The sequence below is a fragment of the Lonchura striata genome, chromosome Z (assembly GCF_050655825.1).
Source record: "Lonchura striata isolate lonStrDom1 chromosome Z, ASM5065582v1, whole genome shotgun sequence".
NCBI lineage: Eukaryota > Metazoa > Chordata > Aves > Passeriformes > Estrildidae > Lonchura > Lonchura striata.
Window position 1 is genome coordinate 20659711 of NC_140740.1, and position 27064 is coordinate 20686774.

The 27064-nt window shown below is 38.5% G+C and overlaps 1 long non-coding RNA gene across 1 annotated transcript in view; it reads right to left on the reverse strand.

Moving 5' to 3' along the window:
- Positions 1–4226: 4226 nt before the first annotated feature.
- The window catches only part of LOC146763680 (uncharacterized), a 66567-nt gene continuing 43729 nt past the window's right edge, over positions 4227–27064 (reverse strand). Inside the window, exon 2 of the long non-coding RNA XR_014951250.1 lies at positions 4227–26515. This is a non-coding gene — a long non-coding RNA (uncharacterized LOC146763680). The remainder of the gene's footprint in view (positions 26516–27064) is intronic.

The following is a 27064-nucleotide window of genomic DNA, read 5'->3' on the forward strand; positions in this document are numbered from 1 at the left end:
TTTGAGAGAGGTAACATCAGCTTTTCTACTAATCTCTCTCTCTTTCTCTAAAATACTTAACATTTTATCCCAGTGCAGTGGCCACCAGGACTCCCTAAGCATCAGTTAGTTCATACGTTTAATATTTTCTTATCTTTCTTTTTTCATTTTTGTACAGCATACCTTTTAATCCTTTTCAAGTAATCAGGTAACTGTATGCATCTTTTTCTAGACCCCACAAGGTTAGGGTGTGCTACTGGGTTTTTTTAAGCTGCTAATAAGAGTGTGCTCAGAATTTAGCTGCAGCTGTAACAAGGCACTTCTATTAACTGTGTGCTTTACACCCAGATTTGTATAATGCATAGGTTTTCAGATCTTTCCAGACTTCTGTTGTGTAACATCGGTCCTTAAGTGACTCTACAGTAGTGTCTGGTGCAGCTGTCAGGATCATTAGGATTTCAAATATATTTCCAAATTAAAGCAAGAAAACGGTTTAAAGAGAAAAAACCTCTTGGCCTAATTAAGAAGAGTGCACTAGATTTAACAATGAACAATTTATTGGCAGTTAATAGAGCTCATACATGGTAGCCAGGAGCTAGATAATTTATCATTAAAAAGAATCTCCATTACATATAAAATCCCTTCTCTCTTGATACAGTTAGCAACTGCACTTCACAATTACCATTTTTATAAGCCTGACTCACTGGCAAATGAAGCCGTATTTCAGCTGTATTTGCTGCAAAGTAGCAGCAAAACTTGTAGGTGCTGTGAATATTTGACTACATAGGATTCAAGTTCTTTGTCATGAAGTTTTTCTCTTTATTCAATAACCCTTTCAGTTGTGACCTCAATTTTCAAAACTTCATAACTGTCCTGGGTTGTAAAATAAGCTTGTATTCTATTTGCCATCTGTTGGAGGTTGGGCAGGTTTGTTATCTCTTCCAAGAACAATGGTTTGCTCCGAAGAGGTAACGTAACACCATCCCATTGTGAGATGCTCCACCCAGAGGGGGAAGCCAAGCACTCTTTTATTGTATAAAGGGGTACCTTTTGCGGGACAGAGCAGCTCTCTCTCTCTTTGCGGGATTCCCAGAGAAGCAGCTCCTTCAGACGGTCTCCCCAAGAAGCGGCCGGAGCGCACTGAGGCGGTGGCGGCGGAGCTCGGAGGCAGCCCCGGCGCAGAGGAAGACCGGCCCCACTGCCACCAGATCTTCAGAGAAAACTATACCCTTCTAAAGATCACCACTTCAGCTGCAATTCATCATCCACTGCAAGAGGAGCAGCTGTCATTTCAACCGGACTGCTACCAACACCCCGAATCCTCAGGTTGTGGACTTCATCACTAGTTTTGTTTGTACCGATTGCATTTGCCTTTTTAAATTGTTATCTAGTTTTCTCCTAGTAAAGAATTGTTACTCCCATTCCCATATCTTTGCCTGAGAGCCTTTTAATTTAAAAATCCTGGTAATTTGGAGGGAGGGGGTTTACCTTCTCCATTGCACAGGAGACTTTTGCCCTCTTTCACAGACTCCTGTCTTGTCAAACCAAGACAATAACCCAGACCCTAGTAACTGGAAAATTCCTTAGGATGCTTCTGATTAATGCAGTCAATGAAGTACATAGTAGAAAAGTACTTTGTAGCTAATATGTCCCAGATATTTCAGCACCCTGCTCTTGCACAAGAGGCAAACTGCTGCCTTCATGATCATAGTGGCCACCTCCACTAAGCCACCAGGAATGGTGCTTGTGAGATTCACAATGGGTTATGACAAGAATTAATTTAGCTTCCTGTTTTGCCTTTGGCATTCAGAAGTCGAGGAATTTGTGTTCCACACATAGGTTGTTAGGATGTGCAGATCTATCAGTCTTGAGTTTGAGGCTATCCGTGGGCAACCATGCAGAACCAGACCTGAGACTTTCTTTTTAGCAAATAGAACACCTGAATGTTGTACTTTTTACAACATTGTTTCTTCAGGCACTATTCCTCTGAAGGTAAGGGAGAAGGTAATTCCACTCTGCAATAGGGTAACCTATGCATAGCAGTGCTGAAAAGAGTAATTTTATCCTATTTGGTCTTTTGGAGGTATTGCAGAGGATACCAGAGTAAAATCCATCAGCTTGATGAGTAGAGGTATTCTCCTCCAGGCACAGGGAACAAGAAAAAAATGATTACTTCAAAGAAAACTGCATTTCTTGATAAAGATATCAACTCCTTGTGGACACTGCTGCAGCACATGAAGGAGTTTTTAGGCACCTCCAAGTTCACTTCAGCTGGAAAGCCCTGATGATCAAGACATTCAAGACCTGTTTTTCGGCTGCTTCTCTGATTCTCTTTCCCCTACTTCCTCTAAGAGGACTTTGAGGTCTGTAAGTGCAAACGTGCAATGCCAACTGCTCAACATTACTACGCAATGGTGAGAGGGATGTGAAATCCAACAGTATGAAATCTAGGGTCAGACCTAGGGGTGAACGGATAGAGAAATTTTTTTAAGAGAAGGGTTCAAAATTGCAGGAAGATTTTAATTTAAAATCTCTCCTGATAGTTGGCTTCTTGCTTGCTCAAAGACTGCAGTCTACCAAATTCAGGAAGAGTATTCTGGCACCAATGTCAACCGATGAGAACATTTGCAGAACTATATCAGAAAGACCAACAGAAGGTGGAAGGAAAGTCCCATGCATAGAGAAACAGCTAGATATAGACAGCTTTTTCATACAATCTAATGGAAAGAGTGACACACACTTGGCAAGTACAGGTTTTTGGTCCCCAACAGAATGGGAAGTCATTGATGCCATGAGGTCTGTCTTTGTGAAGATCTTTAGATTTGAGGCGCTTGCCCTGGACACGTTTTTTACATAGGGCAAGATGAAGACAAGAGAGTCAGAAGCTCCTTGCACCATTTGAGAGCACTGGACACTTCATGAACTGCCCATTCTTCGTAACTTGTATGAACTCACATTAGGATTTCTACAAAGAAACTGTTCAACTGACAGTCTCCTTTGTGAAGATATATCTTTGACCTACAATCCTGTGACAGCTCTTTGAGTGTGGTGAGGGATACCTCATCACCTGTCACATCTGCAGTACAAAAAAATAGAGTTCTGGGAGAAGGGTTTCAGTATTCAGGCTCACAAGCATCTGAAATGTCACCTTTCTATCAGCTGTTTGGCATTTATAAGGAGGTTTGCAAGATTAAATTGTATTTTAAACTTATTTTCCATCATTATATTAATTGACAGAAAAAAATGTTCTTCAAATTAAAAAAAACCTACAATTTTTCTTCATGTAAGTCTTATCTTTTAAATATTAGTATCTGCCAAGAGGCTGCAAGACTGTTTTCAGACAGTAACAATTCTTTCTCTGATATACAGTATTGGCTGAATACATATTTTAAAGTTCTAAGATAATCAGAGATTATTAATCTAGTCAAGACAATAATGAACATCTGCATCAATCTACACAGAGATGAACTGGTGCAGAAAAGAGATGAACATGGGTCAGCCACTACAACAGTCACTGGGAACAGCAGCCCATAAAAATTCATATCTTGAGAGACTATCTGAATCTAGATTTTCAAACAGACTGCATCTTTCCCTCTCCTCTAAACTTAAGGACTTAATTCTTTTAATATATAATTTTATAATAATTAATAAAAATGAAGAGCAGTATGTAATGCAATCAATCCTCATTTTTGTTTTCACTTATTTCTTGAGGTTTTTCCCTAGTTTTGTCTCTGTCAGAAGTCAATTATTTACCAAGTTTCAAAAATAATTATGTAGCAAAGATGCTTTATTCCTCATAAGTTTCTCAGCACAAGGAGAAGGATGCCATAATGAGACACTACATGAATACAGCTTACATGAAGGGTAGGGAAAGGTATGTCGCTATCATCTGTGAGACAGGAACATGATCTGGCCAGCACCAAGCATATAGGACAACCCAAGGCTTTTCCTGATCTCAAATGTCCAGGAGGAGTATAATTTATAGACATCTTGAACAAGGATAGATTTGCAGCACTATTGATGAGAATTTAATTCAAGCAAGAGGTATCAGCTATACAGAGTAAATGAATGGACCAAGTCCTAAAATAAAGCAATATTTTTCAATAATTCCCTGCTTTCACATGTTCTGTGAGTCAAAGCTAATAAGGATTTTCCACTGGCAGGGGGATGTTTGGAATCAGGCCTGAAGGTGAGTGGAAAAATTAAACTCTGATCAGTTCAAGAAAAAGCAGTCTGCACAAATAATATTGCCACTCCCATGTTGAAAAACACTTTAATCCTTTCACAGTTTATTTGGACTAATGCCATTTAATTTTACATAAGAAAATCTACCATTGGATAGGCATTACTCAAATAGACAGAAGCTTGTTTACTTTTGTTTTTCCTGCATATTACTATTGATCCTTTCCATTCACAATTTTCAAATGTTTTTAGATGAGTAATTACTTTTAACAGTTTAAATTTTCCTAGTGTTTCCTCTATAGAGATTTGGCAGATCATTTCTTCATAAGATCAGTGTATTGCCCTAACAGATTTCCAACTCTATATATTAAGTTAGTGAAAACCAAAAAATAAATGTTCATAAGACTGTTTTGTTGATGTTCTCTGTTCTGGGGGTTGATGGAATGATGTGATACAAACTTGCAATCAAGCCCTATCAAAGTAAGGAAATGTATCTGCTTTAGATGAATGGCTTGATGATGTAACTGTAAAGCATTTGTCATTATTTTGAGACAATTCTTACAGAGAAGAAAATTTGTCTTGTTGCAAATGGAGAAAATAAGGGTATTCTAAATAAAAAAAAAAAAAGTTATTAGCTAACTAGAACTTCAAGTATCAAGCCCAGATACATAAAAGGAGTTAGCAAAAAAATTTCCATTAAATACATTTTTTTCCTTATGCAATTTTTCAGTTTTCAGAGCCTTCATCAGAACCTAAATTATCTAAACATATCTGAAATCAAGACAAGAGCAAAGAAGTAAACAGTTGCATTATAGCAAGATCATTGCTATAGGTAAATTATAGAAAGAAAAAGAAAATCTATTTTGCCAGATTTTGACATTAAATTGTCTATCTCCTACTATTTTCTGAAGGAACAAAATAATCCTCTGACCAAGTGTAAATTTTATAATATCTTCACAGTAAGGACTCCTCATAAAATTGAGAATACTTGTAATGACTTGGAGGCAAGAGTGTATATTCTGTCTAGTTTTAAAAAGTAGCTTGAAAAATCTTTGCCACCAAGCAAAACAACTGATTCTGGGGTCGTTATGAATAGCCAGACATGGTTTCTTCTCTAGCACTATCATTGGGCCTGTGGCACATGTGTGACTTGCTGACCTTGGATAAATACATTTTGCATCCCTCTACAGTGACAGTGAAAACTAGACTGCAAGATGGGAAAAACTACGAAGTGTGTAACAGTGCATGGGGTTTGACTATTTGCCCTGAGAAGAGAGTTCTGTTGGAAACACAGAGATACTGAAGCTGTCATATCTGACTGAGCATCTGGTCTGTTTCCTTCGTTCTCTTTGTGAGAGTCTGGAAATCTAACATGCTGAGGCAATAAAAGCTTTCATTCTAGCTTCTAGCTTCTGTATAGGAAAGCTGAAACCTTTCAGCACGAGTGAGAGTAATGAGCAGATCAAAGGGTGATCTGCTAGGAACAGGATGAAAATACAAGACATGTATCACACACATGAAGTCTCTGTGTAAACTTTCGCTGTACTTCACTGTCATGGGCTGGTCTGCTGCATAACATGTATTCCAAGGAAAGCTTTTGATGTGAATCATTTCTTTCAGGCTTGTACACAGTGGCCATCTGCCAAAAAAGAAAAAAAAGAAGAAAGGAATTATATTCATTTATGCACATGCATCAAGAATATGCAAAGCTCAAACTTGGCAATCACCCACTGCTGATTTTGCCCAAATTTTATACAGTAAACGCACAGAGAGTGGTTCATTCCCTGTACTGTAAATTACTGTTTACATCTAATGCCTTTTGGGCAGTATCTTGCACAGTAAACAGCCAGAAAGAAACAGCTATCTGCCTGAGAAGTGTCACAATAAAGAGTAAAGTGAGCAGCTCTGGCTTTCAGACGGGAATTGGGGCATTTACCAAGAATGATGTGTCCTGCTGCTTAGTTTTATTCTCAGACTTAGCAGCTGCTGCCGGTCAGTGGTATGAAAGACTGAATGTAAAAGAAACATTACGTCTTACTCTGCAGGTGAAAAGAGATACATCAGCAAAGCAAGCCAGTGCAGAAAATGAATGTGAATGTTGCAAAGGACATGTGTCAAAACTTAGTCTGCTTTTGAAAGAAAAGCTCAAAAAAGTGGCACTTGAAATTTTCAAGAGATCATCTCTAGTGCAGGCCACCAGTAACCACTTTCCTTATGGAAGCTGTTCTACTCTGACACAGTTTAAGCATCAGAACCAGGCATTAAGTCACTGCCAGTAAGGATGGCAGTGTTTCTGTATGGACAGAGCTAGGAGATCATGACTCCTGACTCCATCAGTCACCCAGAGGGTCCCTAAGAACACTGGTTAATATTCTTGGTGAGAAATCTGTTATTTTCACAAGCAGAAATGTCTCAGGTACCATGATCATGCAATTCCAGACTGTCCTTCTTTACATATTTGAAAAACCCAAGGAAAACAACATAATTGACTTTCTGTTTATTGGTATCTTTGTTTATTGCCTGCTTGTCAACCTATGCCTGAGCTGGCAAAACTGATACATAAGGAATCTCCTTTCATTGGTGACTAGCTGATAGGTTCATTTGCTCCTTCTTGGGTGCATCACTGAGCTGCATTACAACTTCATTCAGCTCTCCCTTCCAGACTGCTGCAGCAGCTGCAAAAAAACCCTAGCTTCTCATGCTTTCAAAATATTAGCCTTGGATTACAGACACTTTCACTTTTTTCTGTAGATCTTGGGATTCCTTCACCTTATGTTCATTTCAACAGTAAATAACAATATCATATTTTGGTTTGGATGTTGTAGATGTTCAATATGTTCAATATCCATGACTGGATGAGGTCATATGAATTATTCATATAACTGGGTCCAATAACATATAACAGTCCAATCTGGTAATGTTGCAGCATGCTCATTCTGCTTCTCTGAGTTACTACACATAGTGCATTAGTAAAAATGGGAAAAATACACAGCTAACCTGAACTTGTCAATCTCTTCATTTTCTGTGTGATCCTCTAATCCCTTGCTCTTCTAGTCTTTTTGGAGTTATCAATAAAAACATGTGAAATAATCCTAGCTCTGACACTACCATCTACATCTCCTACACTAGAACAAAAACTTCTCTAGAAATCAATCAGCACACACAGAGGGTCTAATTAAACCACTCTGTCATTTCCTTTGAAATTGTCACACTGCATTTCTTATCTTGTATTCATTCAACCTCAGTGGTGGTGCAGTAATTTTAGCAGGGTTGCACTTAAGCAGTAATATAGAGAACATGAACCCTATACATTGAATTGCTGGATTGAAAACTGAAGACCAGGGACACCAGTCAAGAAATCCTTGTGAGGGTACCGGAATATTGGAGTGCCTGAAGGACATAATAAATTAGTCTTGTGTATTAAGGGAATAAGTCGACATCATAAAGAATCATGAAATCAAATAACATGGGGCTTATATGTTTTATATAAACATTAGAACTCCAGATTGCAAGAGAAGCCACCCTGGCTCTGAGCAGAGGCATATCCAGCTTCTACCTGCTCTCCACTGGTGATGGGAAATCAGTGTCTGCAGACAGGTTATAGAAAGGAGCATGTGGCCAAGACTTCCTCAAATATTCCTGCAGTTGCTGGTGATAACATCCTCATAATTATTAGGATGGACCCTAAAGCCCTTACTGCACATTAACATAATAGAAATGTTCTGAAAGTATTGCCTGAGACTAAGAAACCACAAACTTCCTGCAATAATTCATATGTAATGTTACTATTTATCTGGAAAATGCACAGAGAACCACATGCCACTTCTGCATTTGAGCTTTTGAGGAATATCTCTATTCTGACTGTGCTCTGTGAGTTTACCACTATGGTATACTCACATCAGCATAAACGCAATGGTTTTTTTACGAAATTAAAAGTTACAGAGACAGAAGTGTCACTTATTTTTTGCTTTTTTGTTTGTTTGTTTGTTTGTTTGTTTGTTTTTGTTTTGTTTCCTTTCAGGAGGATTGTTCATAATCATACTGTGCAATTAAAAACACTGAGAATGTGTCTTTTACTGTCTTCTTCCTTGTGAGAGACTGAAATATTAATGGTTAATGACACAAGACAGCCAGACATTTTAAAAAGCAAAGAGTGTTTTGCTGACCATGCACAAAGTGACCATGCAGGTGCAAGGGGAGTGCACATCCACGCACTACAAAGGCTGCAAGATGGATTTGAGCCAAGTAACGGGAGAAATCCACATGCAGGTCCTGACATATGGGATAATGCTTTTAATGCTTTTCATCATGCCACTGCCCTCCCTTCCACAGGCTCAGGTGGGAAAATTTACCTCCAGAGGACAGCCCAAATGTATCTGGCTAAATGTGGCAAAGAGAGACTCAGTAATGTATTTAAAACAAATAAGCCTAATCAATATAAGCTGATTAATAATTAAAAATAAGAGTGGAAATTGTCAAGGGCTCTGTTCTTTTAATGAGAATGCTGTAGAGTATTGAAATAGTTTTGGTGTGTTCTTCTAATTCTGGCAGCAAAAAATACAGTTTCTTGGCTCAATTCCAGATACATGTAAGTTAGAAAACTGTTGACATTATGTATAACTGGATTTGATTTCAGCAGAGGATAAAAAGAATTCAAGTACTTTTGTAGTTTTGCCATATTAATAAAGTAATAACACTTTTCAACATGGACTGTAATACCTATGCTGTCGAGGACTCCTGTATCGGGATCTAAGCTACATAAAGAAGAGACAGTTTGATGAAAATACAGTTTTAGATGTATTTAACACATCTTCAAAAGGTCAAACACTGACTGAGCTATTAGCTTTCTAGAGCAGAGTTCAATCTTCAGAAGAATTATAAGAACTCACAGTATTCATTCTGTTAAAAACTAATTAAGGAAATATGGAAAGACAATAATGGCTCCCAACAATTACAGTGATGTTTTTGTTCTAGTTAAGATTTCAAGCTACTGTCAGACACAGTAAATTTTACAAAGGAGGAACAAACCAATGGCTATTTCAGAGGTACTACAAGGTGCAAAACAAAGGACAGGAAATTCTGGGTCAGGTAAAAATTCCAAGTTTAAATCCAGCTGCTGGAGAAATTGATTTTCTTTCTTTACATCCTACTTCAGGTTTCATAAGAGACTGGAAAGTTGGAAAGGGCTCCAGACTCTGAAACATACTCCTAGGACAATTGAACAATATCATGTGCTGTTTGTCCCTCACTGAGGGCTGTGGTATGTGCACAGGACTGTGGGTGAAGCAGAGTTAAAGTTAAGAAAGAATGGAAAAATTCCTTAATTCTCTATGGCTGAATAGGAATGAATCACAAGACATAGTCAGTTCCTAGAGATGTTGCTAAAAGCCAAAATTTTTCACCACCTCCCAGGAAAGCTTAAAAAGCTTAACACCAAAGATTCCATCTTTCCAAGTCAATTGTAGGTTGTTTCACTCTGTATTTTATTTAAAGTATAAATATATATTAGCTCCTACTCCTAATCATATAAATTAATCAATGTCCTGGAGAATACAAGGCTTCCTTCTTTTTACTTTTGAACTTTTTTTTTTTTTTTTTTTTTTACTTCTGTATATCTATTATCTGACTTTAAATGCATATAGGCATAATAAGAGCAAAGTATGAAATATTGAGCCATTGCCACTCAAACAAAAGATATATCTTCTTTCCCAGGATAAAGTAATTTACCTCAGCTATTTTATAACACGTCTCTGTTTTATCAAATAATTTTAAAATAATTCCTTCCAAACAAAATCTATTTCTAATCTCTGATGTTACCTGCTAGCTGGCTCCAGGTCTAAGAGGCCTTGGGATGCTGACATCCTATAGAGTCTCCTCTGTTTTCAATTCAGACAGTAGCAGCTTTTTAAAAGTATCTTGCTCCTAAAAACTAGTATATGTGTATGGCCCTGATCAACAGAGTACTTAATTTACTTCCAAGTTTCTGAAGCCACACAGAGTCCTATATAGGACTCTACAGGTGATTTTCTACTGGGGGGGAAAAACACCTGAACAAATAAAACACTAACATGTACACTTTTCTTTCAGTGGGAAAATGTGTGATTTTCCATCTACAAGGATTACTTGGGAAATGAAGACCCAAATACTCTAGTTTCATCTACCCATGTCAGGTACCATTCAGATATTAAGTCTGAGTACTACCACTTCCCATGCTCATGAGCAAAGATTTATAGACATATTCTATTGCTTCATTTGCTTCAGAAACACTTGAATAACAATACTTCTGGTTCTCAGATATTTGGAGGGAGCACTGCACACAAGTGCTTTAGTGATTTGATGCACATTTGTTTTACTGTTGACAACAAGTTCCCCATACCTTTAGATGCTCCACACTAAAAGGAAGAACTTGGTCTGCGTCTCCATGGAACACATAAATCTTGTGTCTCCACAAAACATCACCAGTGGAGAAGATTAACATGCAGGGAGGAGGTAACAGAATGAGAAGCAAACACACGCTGTTAGGCAAAGACTCCAGCAGTTCCCCTTATAGAACTCATAGAATCCCACTCATAGAAGTCCTGTGAGACACAAATCCACAGTTTATACATCTGCAAAGGCAGAAAGAAAAAAATATCCAGTCTCAATATTTTTGTGCCCAAATAATATTGAAATTTTAATTCCAAAATTTTTGAGGGATTTATCCACTGCAGAGGGAAAATAAAAACCAGAACAAGAAAACTGTCACAATCTCCTGCTTGCTGCCAGCCATCCTTGTCTGGAGTCCTGGAGCTTCACTTGGAGCCAGCGCATGATGCTCTGTGAAGAGCACAGCAGCCACTGCTATGTACAGCAACAGCTGCACTGTAACATCCACCTCTCATTGAAGTAACACTTCATTAAAAAAACATAGAACATGCTCAAAATATTTCCATGCCTCACAGCCTATATCTGGTAAACTTACTAGAAAATTAAATTATCTGTTTTTTTCAGGTTTTCTGGATTAAATCTATGCCATAAAGTGTTCACAAACCACTTGAGTGACATTCAAATTCTAAATTTGACTCACGAAATGTAAGTGTCATGGTTATGAGCATTGACAATGCTGCATGTTACAACCTGCATTTGAACAGATAGGAAATAAAAAGAAAAACATGGTTTGTGTCTTTATTATTTTTAAGATATGTACAGCATCAGATTACACATCAGGCAGTGATGGGAACTTTGTGAGGGCACTAAATACTTATGGCAGCTTCACTCCATGGTGGAAAGGATTACTCCTAATGAGGTGCTACTTGATTCACCACCAGCTGATATGATAGGATTAAATATCAATTCTCTGATATTTCTTCCTGACTCAAGTCCTATCCTGGATTCATGGAACTTGCTGAAGACAGGGCCTCAATTTGCCATTAAAAAGCTGTTTCTAAGAGTCATTTAAAATGTTGCCTTTCAACGGACTTAATTAACTCATTCACTTGAAAAATAGTTTAGAAGAACTTTTGAAAATCTTTAATTTGCTATTTCAGCTAAGTAACACACAAAGCCAAAATGCATCCTCCACTCATTTTCAAGGGCTAAAGAAAACAATTGTGATAGGGACAGATATCCTAAAATAAATAAATCAAAAGTGACTTCAATGTGCCATTCAGCTTGTCAAGCAGACTGTGGCTGATCTTTTCAATTTAAATCAGAAAATCTTTTTGTTTGTTGCTCAGATCTTTACATAAGAGATGTAGCATTTTCTGAGGGAATAAAGATGTACTAAAGGTTGAAAAATAAGTGCAGATTTAAAAACTAAAATCTCCTGTTTCTAGTGGCTGAGTTACAGAATTAGCTCATGAGGCCCCTGTTACTCCATCACTGTCAGTTATGAGGTTAGTAGTAATGTAATCCTTGTGCAAATTCAGCCTGGTGGTCTGCATCAAGCAGTGCAAGATAGATTGCTACTGAGTGCAGAGTCCTCTTCCACACACACCGGATCTGGAAAATCACTGCAATTTTATTCTGGAATATCCCTGCAATTTCTGTATCTCAAAGCAAATTGTTTAATTGTCCACATTGCAGTCAGTGATATAAAGCTGACTTACATTAATTGTGCTAGTTATATAGATTAAAACAGAGTGTCTAAGAACATTATTATTCTCCCCAAATCTGATACAAGATTTGAGGAGGAAAACAGCAAACAGAAATTTTGCAGCTGATTCCCTGGAGCCCATTTTCTTCTAGCCATGCAGCTCATCTGCCCATCTAGTCTCAAGATGAATAGAAGAAACTGAATCTGATCACATCCCAGCAGTGTGTGATAGGAATGAAAGGAAATAGGTGAAGATATCCCCACCATCCTCCCGAAAGACACCTTCTGTGTCTTGCTTTTGTTTTTTTGGTAGCCGTGGTGGAGGGCCACAGGGGGAGCTTCTGTGAGAAGCTGCTACAAGCAACACAGCGAATTTCTGATGGCTCTGAAGATGAACATGCTGCTTGCCCAATTAACAAGGTTGGTAATACCTCTTTGATGACATATTTAAGGAGAAAATCAAAGCAGCACATGGGCAGCTTTTTCTCCAGGGGATGGCAAGGAACTGCCACTGGGGCCTGTGGCAAGCCTTGCCAGCCTGGCCGCCCCTAGCCAGCTGTGCCATGGGCAGAACGGCAGGGGTGGCAGTGGCATCCTTTTCCCAGTGTCCCATATTAAGAGAGGCATTAAATAGTGCCAGTGCCACAGCAGCCACCATGTCCCACAAGACGGTGGTGGGGGCCACCTGAATGGCAGCAAAAACATGGCAAACAATTTGCAGAACTTAGCAGCTCTTGGCACTGTGGGATCTTGAAATAATCTCTGAATTAGTGGAACTTGTTGGCAATGGTACCTACAAGTTTTTCTTCTAGTCAAAAAGGGAATGAGGACATTTGAATGAGGACAACAAGGTCAGTGGAGAAGGAGGGAGAGGAAGTGCTCCAAGCATCAGAGCCAAGATTTCTCTGCAGGCTGTGGTGAGGGTTATGGTGAAACAAACTGTCCCCTTGCAGTGCATGATGTCCATAAGGGATGCAGAGATCCACTCACAGCCCGTGGGAAAACTGCTCAGGCTAGTGTGGGTAGATACCAAAGAAAGCTGTAATCTACTGGGAGACCCAAATCAAGAGAGAGCCTGCTTCCAGAAACAGAGAGAAAAGGCCCTTACTTCCAAACTAGAACAGCCTATCCTTAAAAGACTGCACCCCATGGATGTGACCCATGCCACAACAGTTTTTTGCCAACTGTTTGCCATGGGAGGGTCCTCACAGCATAGCAGAGGAAAGACTCCTCTCCCTGAATGAACAGAAAAAGATCCCGAGTGACAACTGAACAAAACCCCCAAACTCTGCCTCCCTACACTGTCAGTGGGAAGGAGGGATGAGCTGGGGGCGGGGGGGGGAAAGGGGTTTTAAAGGCTTATTGTACTTCTCATTATCTTCCTTTGAGTCTGTTAATGATAAATTTAACTTGCACCTTTAAAATTGGACCTGTTTTGCCCTTAGAGTGCTTTTGTCCCAGTCCTCATCTCAACTCATGAGCCCTTCATGAATATATTTTTCCCTCTCCTCTGCACAGTTATAGCAGAAGAGGGTGAGTGAAAGACTTTTGGGATTTAAAGTCTTGACACCTGGCATTTGGCCAATGTCAAACCACAACAAATTGGAACTGTATTTCCTCACTGGACAGTCTGTTTCTCCAACCCCATGAGGAGTGCAGGTGCATTCCTGACATCTTTAGTTTAAAAAAAAAAAAAAAATATCACTATAGGAGGTCTTCACACAGTATCAACAGTGCTTTATTTTTAAGTACCATAAATCCTATGGCTGAGACACATTGGGACTGATTCCAGTCTCCTACAATAAAATCAAATGCCATCAAAGTGTCACAAGGTTAAATGAGGGCAGAATGGATCCAATACCCTACATTTTATTTATGGTATATCTGTGTTGCATACAAATTGGCACAAGTATGAGGAAATATGAGCATCTCAGCATCCTTCAGTGTCTCATCCCTCTGTGCCAAATGCAGACAAGATGCAACATAGACATTTTCTCAATTCAATGTAACACACAATATGCCACTCTCCATCAAGCTACAGAAACTGAAATGTGCTTCAGGCCAATGGAAAATATCCCTAAAAATAGCTAAGCTGTTTCTGGGCAAAAGGAGAAGTATCCAAAATTTCCTTGAAAATGTTCCTACCTGGATTTGCTGAAAATGCAACATGATCACTCAGTGACAGGCAGCTTACCGGTGAGTTGTCCCCTCAGTATTACCATGCTTTTCCAAAAGCACTACAAACATGGCTTGTAGAAGTCCTTTAAAGTACTGTGCATGAAAGCTACTCTCTAAACTGTTTAAATGCTCCACTGTGAAGCACTGTATTAGTGGCTTTTTGCTGCTCAAGAAACTTCAGATTGTAATGTGTTATAGTACTGCTATTCTCATAGACCTAATTTTACAAATGCAACATGAATGATTGTCACATGAGAATCTTCTAAATCATATCAAGGAAAATAAACATGTTCTGAAGAGGGACTTTCTTGTTTTTCTAAGACATTTTATAGCATATTAGCATAAAATAAAAATACTACTTCTGTCTTTCAGATTCACCCACAGCAATGTTTAAGAGCATTAGATGTGGTACAAATTATTTTGGCAGTATGATTATTTATCAACGCATATTTTCAAATTTTATATGCCTTTATTCAGCCCTGACATGCAGCCTATATAAATTATAGAATTTTCATAACTGAAAGCAGAGGGAGAGGTGGTTCTTCCGCTTTGCATACATGCTACTGACACACAGATCCAAGTAACTAATAACAAAGCTTGTTCTGCCAGTTCTTGGCTTCCCAGAAGCTCATAAAGGTCCTGAAGAGGCTAATCCAGGAGATGTCTAGTTTTCCTGATGGATCTTCATAGAAGCAGAGCATTGGTCATCTTGACCCTTCCTGGAAACCATGTTATCTGGTATGGAATAATCTTATCCCACATCCTTCCTTCCTTTTTTTGTGAATATCCTTGCTGTCATTCTCCACGGGCCTGTTCTCCCCATTACATGGTCAACCACCTCCACCACAGAGTAAGAGATATGCCCAGGACTTCCCCCAAAACCAACTACAGGAGAGAAACTACAATCTAGGTTGCCAACATTTTAAACAGATGCCTTTATCTACTGAGCCATTCTTGTCCTCATCCTCCCTGCTGCCGCTAACCCACCATCCTTTCTTTCAATACAGAGCCGTCCTGTCATGAAAGCTTCTGCAGGCTTTTTTGTAGGTCCCTGGGTGAAGCAAGGTCTCCTTACAAAGGTTCTTTAATGATTAGGACTCATAGGCATAGCCAGGATGGATAAGAGGAACTACAAATTGCTGTAAAACTCCTCAATTTTCAATTGTAGTCTCTTTTAGGTTCCAATAGCTCCACTGCAGAATGTAAAAACCTTACACAAGATTAAGGATAAAAATTTCCTTTTTTATAGTATTTTCAGCTTATATTTCATTTTCCAGCTGCAGTTGGATTGAACTGGAGCCACAATGCCTGTGATGCTCCAAACACAAAAAGGAATTACAAAAAGTGACAATTCTTAAAATGTAGTTTTTTGTTGTATAACAAATACTCAGTATTATAGATTAAACTAGAGGGAACAGGAACCATAATGTGGGGATTATATAGAATTTCACTTTGTGCTGTGGCAAAAAGATAATGCCTGCTTTGTTCTAATCAGTAAGTAGAAAAGATATTTTGCAGAAGAATAACACATAGCTTTAGCTGATCGGAAAATACAGTCATATGTGAATAAAAGATATTCCTGCATGGTTAGTGAAAGCTAGCAACAAAAAAGTGTGAGGTACTCATGCCCCTCATTTGCCCTGAACAATTTAAGGCAGAACTAATGGCACAAGTCCTAATAATTTTATCAGCGCATTTCTACTTGTTGTCCCTCCAGATAACATATCCTAAATAATCTACCTGAGCACTTTTCACACACACAATTCAATATCTTCATCATTAGCACTTTTTTTCTTTTATGCTAGTTCCTCAAATCTAAACCTTGATCAAATTCCTATGAATGTCTTGTAGTCAAACTTCTGTTAACAAAAATCAGATCAACAGCTGAAAATCACCCTTTTTCCTATTATAAACCCAGTAATTTCCATTTAACAGACAGAAGCATAGGTAGGTAGGAAAGCTGAAATCAAAGGGGAAAAAAATCAGACATATTTAGTTGGGACTTTTTGGAATTTTTACTGGAATTCACTTTTAGTCACAAAAAGAAATCAGGCAATAGCTTAAAACCTGAAAGAGGTGTTGAATGCAAACTTTGCCATAAAGACCTTCAAGCTTTCCTATGTTTGTTTACACATGGATGAATTCTTCTGCCCATCAGACTCTCAGCCACTGCCCTTTAGTTGCCTGTTTAAGTCCTCAGAGCCTAAATTTTTTTGGAGTCTAAATGGATTGACCCAAACAATTTATACTAAATTTTTTATTAAATTGTCAGACTGCAAATGCTTTGGAATTGAGGTGGTTTTATTCTCATTAATGATTATGATTATGATTATTCTCTAGCTTGTATGTGCATTTAAACAAGCATAATATATGACACTGATTGTCAAAAGTACATGAGTCCTCTCTGTTACACTGGCAACACAAAATGAAGAGAAATAAACAGTCGTTCAACTGCAGGAAGCAAGCAAAAAAAGTCATGTTTTGAATACTTATTCTGGCAGATGAATGGGCAGGGGGTGAATTAGCAGAAGCCCACCTGAAGGAATTCATATAGAAAAAACAAACATTATGAATATTTTTTCTTTTATTTTTTTTCTCCTCAATCTAGGAAAAATCAGGCTGATATGAGATGAGGTGGCAGTCCAATTCCCATTTCCCCATGTTTATATAATCAACAACAAAAGTTTGATTTATCACTTTTTTAAAAAATAAATCTTTCATTAGGTGGCATACACGTGCATTTTCTTTAGGACACTGACTTTTGCCTCCCTCTTTAAAGGTGATCCCTGAGGAAGAAATTCCTTGGGCAGCAACATATGGCTTCTTGGTGAATGTCAGAGGACAATATAAGCAACATTGGAGTAGGACTGAGCCGTGGTTAGGCTGTTGATGGACTGTCTGGGATGAAACTGGACATCCATCTAGTTCTGCATCAAGGTACTAGTTTTGTAGGCACCTTACTGCCCTTGCAATTTTAAAGATTTGTTTGATTTCCACCAAAAAAAGGGAAAGGGAAAGGGAAGTTCTAGGAAGTTCCAGGAGGGGAAGTTCTGGGAAGTGAAGGCAAGGCAAGGCAAGGCAAGGCAAGGCAAGGCAAGGCAAGGCAAGGCAAGGCAAGGCAAGGCAAGGCAAGGGTTTTCACATTTGAAGTGTTAATGTAAACTGGCCTACCAGAAAAAAAAAGACACAGAGAAGCCTCACTAGGGCAGAGAAAACATAGAGCCTCCAAGGCAGGCAGGCAGTCACAGTGATACTGGCTTTCTAATGAGCTGCATTTAAATGTTTGTTTTTTGCAAAGTCATTCAAGTATTTCTTCCACAGGGAGAGTGGAGGTGTGTTTTTCCACAGGTAGGGTGGTCATTGCAGTTTTCACAGAAGAGTCCTTAGCTGCTTTATTCTGTGTGCCTGTTGAAGAGCCATAATAATATTATGTAATTAATACAACACATAGTATTGATAGTGGGTAAGACCTTGATGGAAATATTTAGGCATATATTTTCAGGTTTGTTACTATTCCTCTTGGAAGTCCATCAATTGCCTAATTTTCTAAAAATACGTAAAAATCCAAAGACTAGATATGAAGGCTGTTGGGGTTTTTTAAATAATACAGCTCATAGGAGCTGTGGAGAAGTCTGTCCCACAGAACACTCTTCTGACATTGTCCTTAAGATGTCAATAACATTATCAGAGTAGTCCTTACCAGAAATTTGATTATTTGCTTCTAACAACCCTAATTTCTCTATTTGCAGATTTGCTAAAGTAGTTTGGAACACTCTTTAAGATGTATGAAGTTATTAATTAGTTTTTATTTCTTCCATGAAACTGCTGAAAAAATTCAAAATTCAGTCCCTTGTTTTTAGTCAGATATGCTAGTGATCAAGACCTGACAGAAACAATAAATTTCAAGATTTTCAAATATTAGCATCATTAAGTTTGCATCATTAGTCGCAGTAAATGGACTGTCTCCTGATGAGAATCACTTCACATCTCATGAACATTGCTGTGATTTTCTCTGTGCAATCTCTAGTCTGCCAGTTTCTCCAAGATCTTAGATTTTGTTTCTTTTCTTTAAAGCAAATAACATGATTTTCTAATATCACTGGTAGTATAAATGGTGATTACTAGTCCAGATATATGTGGGGAATGTCCTGTTGGCCAGCCATATTTATCAGTGTCATAGAAGAGATTCTGGAGAAGTCTTCCATGAAATTTGCAGGTGTCACCTGCAAATCTGGACATTCCTCAAAAAGACATCTATCCACAAATACAGATCTTCCTCATGCATGAGTCACACCACCAAGAAAGTGGGAAGATTCAAGATGACAAACTGAAAATAATCTTTCACTGTCAAATCCATGGGATCAAAGGAAAAACAAACCCTATTTGTTTTTGGCAAATGGTGAAGGAAAGAGGAAAAGCACAGGCTATTAGGTTAATGTAGGTAGACAGGACTGACCTCTGCTATCTACATTAGTTATTTTTCTGCAGTATTTTGCATATTGAAATCACTTTTGTCAGAGAACCCCAAGCACTTTGGAGACTATGTAATTAAGATCTTTGACACATTTGTGAGATACAGTTGCAGTTGTGCCAGTGGGGTGATGCTCACAGAGATACTAAGTTGCTCAGGTAAGTACCTAAAAAGTTACTGAGGTATATTGACTTCAGAAACTACCTGATATAAGGGTAATAGTAGCACAGGCAGCATAGGGAGAGGGTGGCTGAATGGCTGGTACTCCATCCAAGAGCCATAAATGCACATGTCGGAACTGAGAAGGATGTTCACTATTGGTAAACTAGTTTGGAGGATGCTGGAGGATGTGGAAAGTGAGGAACTCTGGACACCAGTTTTAAAACAACTGACAGATTTTAACAGTGCTGATTGTGTTACTCTTAAAATGTTGCACGGACGAACAGGAACAATTAATACATAAGCTACAACTGCTTCAACAAGCCCATGCATGTGATCACTGCTGCCCAGCACTAATCAAGATAAGTGAATTCAGCTTCCACAATACAAGCAGTGTCTGTCCTCAGCTTTCAGGAGTTCATAATTCACTCTTATTGTTGTTCCTTTCCTCTTCCATGCTCTTTCACGAAAGGTGAACCTGCAAAGAAAGAAATCAGAGTGATTAACTGTTGGAAACTTTAATGTCCTACAAAACCCACGTTAGAAGTGATAATGAAATTTCCACTGCTTTCAGTAGACTTTGCTAACTAATGTATGGAGTGAGAAACGGGCCTATATAACCCACAAAAATAAGAGCTGTGTTCATTTTTAATATGCCTCATTCATAATTCCTCATGCTTAAATTGGCAGAACACCAAATTAAAATTTAAGACATTCCTTTTAATTTTCATTAATTAGAGTAAATATGTGATTAACTATCTCCACTAAACCCTATTAAATACAGTGTATTTGACAAAATTTCTTCTAGAATCAAACTGAGTAACATTTCTAATGCTCTTTGGACATGAAACTAATTAGTCCTAAAAATCCAGGTTCAGATCTGGAAAAGAAGCTCACCACTGAATTACTTGCACTTCCATGATACACACTCTTGCTACTAGTTGAGATTTTTTGTTGTCCCTGTTGGGGGTTTTCTTTTCTTTTCTTTTCTTTTCTTTTCTTTTCTTTTCTTTTCTTTTCTTTTCTTTTCTTTTCTTTTCTTTTCTTTTCTTTTCTTTTCTTTTCTTTTCTTTTCTTTTCTTTTCTTTTCTTTTCTCTTTTCTTTTCTTTTCTTTTCTTTTCTTCTCTTCTCTTCTCTTCTCTTCTCTTCTCTTCTCTTCTCTTCTCTTCTCTTCTCTTCTCTTCTCTTCTCTTCTCTTCTCTTCTCTTCTCTTTTCTTCTCTTTTCTTTTCTTCTCTTTTCTTTTCTTCTCTTTTCTTTTCTTCTCTTTTCTTTTCTTTTCTTTCCTTCTTACTTGTGGAGTATTTTCCCATTGAATTGCTGAGAAGCACTGATGGCTGGGTGTTTGAGACAGAGGGGAGGCGAAAATCCTCTGGGTTTTGGGTGTTTCTCTTGGAGGGACAGTAATAACCAAGACTAGAAGCAGGTAAAAGGATGGAGGCTGGGGCAGTTGCAGATCCCTCACGCTCTCTGGGCTTCAGAGGAGGATGGTGAGACACGCAGCCTGAAAAAAGGATTTCACTGCCGCCACTATAAGCCAGCTGGGAGCTGGCCTTCTTCTGCCTCTGGTCCCCACATCCCCTGCCCTGCTGGGGCATCCCGCAGTTCCAGCTACCGCTACAGCACTTCTGATACATCTTGTCCGCCAAGATGAAGCAAAGCCTCTCTTCCATCCTTTCCATCTGGAATCACCGCACAGCCCTGCCCGGCGGGCCGTGACCGGGACTGCGGCCACGGGGAAAGCACCTGCGGCTGAGCAGGCTGGGGCTGGGCTCTGCCTCTGGCCGCTGGCAATGCCAGAGCTGCTGTTTTGTTTGCCTTGTTATACACACTAGTAATGAACTGTTATTGCTATTGCTATTGCTATTGCTATTGCTATTGCTATTGCTATTGCTATTCTCATATCTTTGCCTGAGAGCCCCTTAAATTCAAAATTATAATAATTCAGAGGGAGGGGGTTCACATTCTGCATTCTAAGGGAGCCTCCCACCTCCCTTAGCAGACACACCTGTATTTCAAACTGTTATAAATGAAAATTTGTCCAGCCAAATTAAAATAAAAAAACTAAATATTTATTTTGCAATCAAATTCTATCTAGCCAGCCACAAGGAAAGAACAGTACTGAGCCTGGGGTAGGCACCGGGTATGCAGCAAAGAAGTCAGACTCAGCAGAGGTTTTCCCCTATGCCCACACACCTCCATCCTGGCATGAGCAGTTTTTTATAGGAAAAATTCCGCCTGAGGACAAGATTTCAGCAGTCAGTCTTTTCTTCCATTCAGAGTCCATAGGGTAATGGTATTTTCTTTTTTTTTGGTGATGAGGAAGAACAATTCAGTGTCTGGAGTTGTTGAATCCCTTGATGAAATTTGTGGGAATACACATGTATCTGCCCAAGGATTTCCATGATATCCATCTCGGGTCATTCACACGACAATCAGTGCCTGGGCTCCCCCGTATCTCTGAGACATGGCCCATCCCCATTTCCTGGCTGAGCCACATCCTTTTACTCGTAAATTGGGTTTCAACATACACCAGGTTTCACCTGCAAGGGTGGGGGGGACTCCTAACACAAACGCGTATACTCCAAAAAATATTCAATATCACATATATCATACTAGAAATGGTGAAAATTATATCTACTACACATAGAGCAAAACCAAGACAGTCCCCTAGGTGATAAGTAACAATGAGCAGGTATCCTTGTCTCTCTGTTCCATGCCCACTCTACACTTGGTCAGGTTGGGAATCATGAAGCTCCAATATTCACAAAGCACTCCAGTTTACAAGCCAGCAGCACAATTTCTTGCAGGCACAAACTCTTATGGACTTCTTTTTAAATCTTACAGGTACTTTAATTGAAAACTATTTTCAGGTCCCACATAGAGAACCCAGCACTGCTCCCATTCAATCAGACATTAATAGATTAATTCAGAGAACACCATAGTGAGCCTAGAAGGATTCACTATACAAATATATAAGTATTTTCACAGAGATTTTCAACATAACATTGAGAAGTTATGTCATAACTTACCTATTGTCAAAACATGGCAAATTCCTTGTTTTGGCCCAAAATTTCTTCTTCTGTAACAAAAGCATTTAACTAAAAATATTTGTCTCATTTCACTGAAGAAAATACCTTGAGATATTGTTGCTGCCTCTGTTCTCATTTAAAAAAATAGGAAGTGTCTTCTCAACCAATAACAATTTGAGAAGACAATTATGATTTTGGCATGGATTCCAAAATGTCTAATGAAATAAAATTTTGCTATTTGTTATGAGAACACATAAGTAAATCACAGTAATTATAATACGAGTGAAAAATAAAAAAGATGGCCGGGGCGGGGAGGAAATTAAAGAAAAGACAGCTTTACTTAGAGGTAAAAAACCAGCATTTACTTTCCAAAAAACAGTATTAAAAGCAAAGAGTGACAGTTACAGGAGAGGAAATGGAAATTAGTAAAAAGAGAGAGAGAGAGAGAGAAAACATGGACAAAATGTCAGAGGTACATTCTACAGAGTCTGGTTCTGAGGAATGGACACTGAGGAAACAAGGTAGCCAAAACATGCAGAAAAGAGGGCACTAAATAGTCAAGTTGTTAAAGTAACTTGTAAAGGAAAATAAACTGGCAACTGAGGAAAAAAGCTAATGGATATACTTAAATGGTTTTGTGAAATTGAAGAAAATGAGACACACATACACAATACTAAGAGAAGAGAGAAAGCCAAACCACAGACCTTTGCAAAGGGATCAAACCCTGGAAAATTCAAGTCACCAAAAATTGTGAGGAGTCTTTTTATTTTTGTTTTGTTAATTCTGAGAAAATATATAAACCATGTTTTATATAAGGAACAGAGAGGGAAATATATTATAGCATCCAATTTCTCCTGGGGAAGAAAGGATGCTATAACAAAAAATGCCTGAACAGTTTTTTTTTCCCAGTATATTCCGGGATGCTAGAAGTGCTTGGTATAAACTAAAAGTACAAAGCTTTTCTAGGAGGCTGATCTACTGAAAAGGTGGGGTCATAATGGGTCAGATTCAAATATGCTTGTGAAGCCTGAACAGCTGTGACAGACTAAGAACTGCTGAAATCAATGAAGCTATTCACTATAAAGTATTTGAATCAGGAAATTGTAATCTGATTCCAAAAAGAGTTGTAAGGTTGATAATATACCTCTTGCTTTTTAACAGTCTTAAATTAACTCTGCCAATGTCAATATTTTACAGACACTCACAAAAAAAAAAAAAAAATAAAAATAAAGTAAAGCAAGAAGAATGGATATACCCTTTTGGGGATACACATCATTGCTAGTTGCTTGTTAAGATCTAAGTGGGCACTGTTTGCTGATGTTCTAGCTCTAACAAAATATTGGAGAAATTAATTTACTTCTATGATTAAAATTAAAGAAACAAATGAACAGATCAAAACAAATAAAACAAAACCAGAAAAATCTAAAACAAAACAAAAGATGTCCACCACGGTCTGTACCAGTTCTCAAGTACCAGTGCTCAAGTGCTGTACTCAATATAAACTCTGAGTGCACACATGGGATGACAATTTCATCTGGCTGTGTGAAATTGAGGCCAAGGGCCAGATAGAGTCAAGATCCTCTCCTACATCCAATCCTGTGAGATTTTATCTGGCAATGCTTTCCCTTGCCTGCACTTTCTTTCATGTCCTCAAAGTAAAAGAGCAAGTAGCAGCAGTTGCACAAATAAATCTCACACAGTCTAAGCAATAGTCCTAGTCTGGCAGGGCAGGGGAGCTGCTTGTCACAGCTTGGAGTTCTGCTCCAGTTTCCAAGGCACTCTCATCCATTTCTGCTCTCATCACTCACTTTTTAAGCCCTGACTGATCTGTGACTGGACACAAAACCTTTGAAAGTGACATGAAGCTTTTGCTCATGCCTTATTTTAACTACCCAAATTTGTGAAACCCCTCAATCTATTTTGTGTCCTACTCTCTTCTCCTATAACTATATGACATGGGTGAACTTTGCCTTGGCATTACAATATACAACACTGCCACAGTGCACAGAGGTATTTTCTACATAGTGCTGTGCTCTAATGCAGCTCTCCTTTTCCAGTTACCTATCAAACAATGTCATTTTTGTGTTACCAGATTGATCTTAAACAAAGTGATGCCAAAGTATATGGAAACATAGGTTAGGGAGGCATTGCCTTTAGGCAGAGTCTCCAAGAACAATAAAATCCTGTCCAATTATTTTCAAATTCATTTTGAAAGCAAATTGCCACAAATAAATGTGGGAATCCAGGGCTTCCCTCTGGCTGCCCTGGAAGGCCTGGGATGCTGGCAGGGGGTCAGGAGCTCCCCTGTACAGAGCCCCAAGAGACACTGTCTGTGATTTCTGTCCATGGAAAAGAGTTTTCAATCTTACAGCTCTGAGTGTTTGATTTAAGTAATAATTAAGTGTGGCATGGGTGTAAAAGTAAAATTTTAGGTTTCTGGATTAGGGGTTCCAAGGGGACAAGATGGAGGAAATTGGTGTGTCTTGTCCTTTTTCTCCTTCTTCATGCCCTCCATGTTTCACTGCAGTGTTGGCATTTTTCTATTGATTTAGACTGGGGACACACTGTTCAACGTAGATGATGGATATTGGCATGTTATTGTAAATATAGCACAAGTAGTTTCTGGTATATAATGTTTGTAACATCCCACTGAGGGCAGAGCCCCACACGCTGTCCTGTAAGACAAACCTACAGCAGGGCAGCAGAACATATTATAAACAAACAAAAATAAACAACCTTTAAAACCAGCACAAACAAATTATGACTTCTTCTTTAGCAACAAAACAGAAAGACAGAGACTTTTTACAATCTCAAAATCATCAATACCTCAAAAACCAACAAATAAATAGCAACACTTTAATGAAATACTTCCTTAATATACTTTAAAGAGATGTAAGGCCTAAGGAGATTGATCATGACAGAACCCCAACAGCTGAGAGGAGGATGGCATTCCTGGAAATGTGGCACTTAACCTTAGTGTACTGTTCCTTGTATAGTGTAAGTGTTGGTCTTCGGATAAGGACAAGATCAACTGGAAATAAGTCCTGAATAGGAAAAATATCACATCTTACACTATTCTTGTAACTATTGTACGTATGTTACTTCCTGTTAAAGCAAATAGGGAAGCAGAATTTTACAAACCTAGAAAAGCAAAACCCTAGCGCACTGCTAGATTTCCCAAACATTCAGACACAAGTATCCACATGAAATTTTTTGCTACTTTTAGTTTTTTTCATTCCTGTTCCAGAGATTGAAGTTAAATATGACATTCCTGTTCCAAATATGAAGTTAAATTGTATGGGTATTTGAACAAAGAGTGACTCTGAAAATTGGCTTCATATGTCAGAGCAGTACAGGACACAGGATTGATATATACTCAGATGTAGGAGAGGGAAGCAGAGAACAGACCAGTGAAACCTGCTCCCAAGAGAAATTTAAATTTGTTCAAAGTGAAGCACTGCCAAAACATGTTGGCATATCAGGAATCAAGGGCTGGGAACTGCCTGCAGTGCTGTAGCTTGGGGCAGGGGGAGGGGACATAGACTTAGGAGGTATGCAGTTGTTATGCACACAGGGACAGACATCTGAGAGCTGAAAGAGAGCCTGATCTTTTTCCATAATCTAAGCAATGGTTAAAGATTTCCATTCCTCCTAGGTTCAAGTCTCATCCTAAAGCTAACCTTTGCTTTGTCAATGGCTTTGTATACATGCCAGAACTCCTGAAATCTCTGTAATTTTAAGACAGATATTTATGAGATTATTCATGCAAGTTGGGAATAGGCGATCTACCTCATTTATCAGGCCAGAACTTATTTCCATTGAAATACTATTTCTCCCTTTTAATCCAGTTGGTAAATAAAATTAACCACTAAATAATAAACAAAGTTGCTTTAGACTATATTAATAGCAACCTTTTCTTCACAATGGCAATTTGTAGGCTCAGAAAGGAAACAGTGAAGGATTACATTACACAGCACGTGTTTCTGTGGAATTCTTAAGGGGAGACAGAGCCACATCACCTGCCAGGAAGTTTGCTGGGGGCCAGCAGATATATACAATACTCAGGTCACTCTAACTGGATAAACTAAGGACTGCAAGAAGTTTGAATAATATATATTAGCAGCCCATATTTTTTCATGGAAAAAAAAATGGTGATAAGTGAAAAAGTTCATAGTTATACTTACTGTTCTGTTGCAGTAAATTTACTATGGGAACTTCCAGTGTACTCAGGGCTTAAAGAAGTTTTTCATTTCGGTGTTCCAGGTATCCAGGAACAGCAATATTTTAACCATAGGAGGGTCTGAAGGTTGTGTTTGTCCTGTCAAGCTCCTGATAAATGCTATTGACTGTTACCTCTTAAATTCCTCTCTGGGATCCTCTGCATTGATACCAGTACAATGGAAATGAGAGGTAAATCTGTCTCCTTTTCTTTCAGCATGCCTGAAAAGGAAAACCATGAAAAAGTTTGTCTTATCTAAATTATTTTACTGCTTCTATGCACCTACCATATAGCCACCATTCAGGCTCATACTTCCTGGCCAGAGACAGGAACTAAAAAACACAGCAAACTTCTTAAATACTTACTTTAATACAAATTGTCAATAAATTGGGTTGACATTGCATAAAAGAGGAACACCATCACACATGTTGACAAAATAATTAGGAAGCATGCATATCCTCTTTACAGCTTGCCCTCAGAACTGCTCAAAGACTCCTTTCTCCCATGATGAAATGCAGATGAAACACCAGTGAAAATGGACTGTGTGTTAGAGTTAAACTATTCACACTTCATGGGAGAGCTAAATCATTATGGTACAGTATAACCCAGATCACGGAGGAACCCAACAAAAAAAAATAGAAATACAGCATCTGAAGATTCATATGTAGCCCATGACAGGTATCAAGTTTGTCTTCTGTAAATATGTGTTCATGGTGGTTTTTGTTCTTGCATGCTATTTTTAGTACTGTCACATCTTAACACTTTAATTT